Source organism: Gobio gobio, assembly GCF_949357685.1.
Source record: "Gobio gobio genome assembly, chromosome: 16".
NCBI lineage: Eukaryota > Metazoa > Chordata > Actinopteri > Cypriniformes > Gobionidae > Gobio > Gobio gobio.
The window spans coordinates 41,629,655-41,630,547 of record NC_137109.1 but is presented as its reverse complement, the minus strand read 5'-3'; positions in this window follow the sequence as shown (position 1 = coordinate 41,630,547).

Genomic DNA, 893 nt, shown 5'->3' with positions numbered 1-893 from the left:
AACTCAGAGGATTTTACTTACATGAAGGTGGAAACAATATAAAAAAGAAATGACATAAAATCCAGTGCTTTCAAAGCATTGTATGTTTTCATCGCTTTTTTTGTTTTTAGTTTGTTCCAAAAGATTTGCATATAATATAAAGTCTTTACAAAATGTGAAAATCTTGTAAAATCAATAACTAATGTGTTCAAAATTGCATTCAAAATTGTCGTTCTGAATATAAAAAGCACATCGAATACACACATTTCTATCATACACTTCAGTTTTCTGTTAATTAAGGTTTCTAAATCTTTCCAAAATAATCTTGAGTAAATACAGCGGGGGAAAAAACAGAAGCAAAATAGTTTATTTTTCTAGTGCACAAAAATCACAGGTATATTCAATTCAGTATATTAAATATTAAGCTTAAATCTTTCAAAAACATGCTTAGCAGGGTGAATTATGAAGTATTTTGTAAGACACTTCCTTAATTTTGGCAATTTCCATGCTTTGACCCAAGAGATATCACCAAATTAAAAAGAATAAAAATCTTGCTGCAGGAAAAGACAGAATAAAGAGCATTTCTTATATCCTTATTGCTACATTTTTGTTTTAAAACATAAACATTACCAATGAAAATGTTACCACAAAGATTGTCCATATTGATTTCCACTGAATTAGATTTATTTTAAGAGTACCATCACACTCTTTGGCAAGAAGCGTCAAGAAGAACAATAGCAAACTCATTATTTTTTGAAGAAATTCAGCAAATAATTACAAATTTTTTGGTGAAAATTACTAATTCATTGTGATTCAGACATACGGACATGACAATGCAATAACAGCAGGAATGACCCGAATGACTTGGTTGGTGTTTTAAAAAATGTCCGCAAGATGGAGCTATTTTCTTAGAC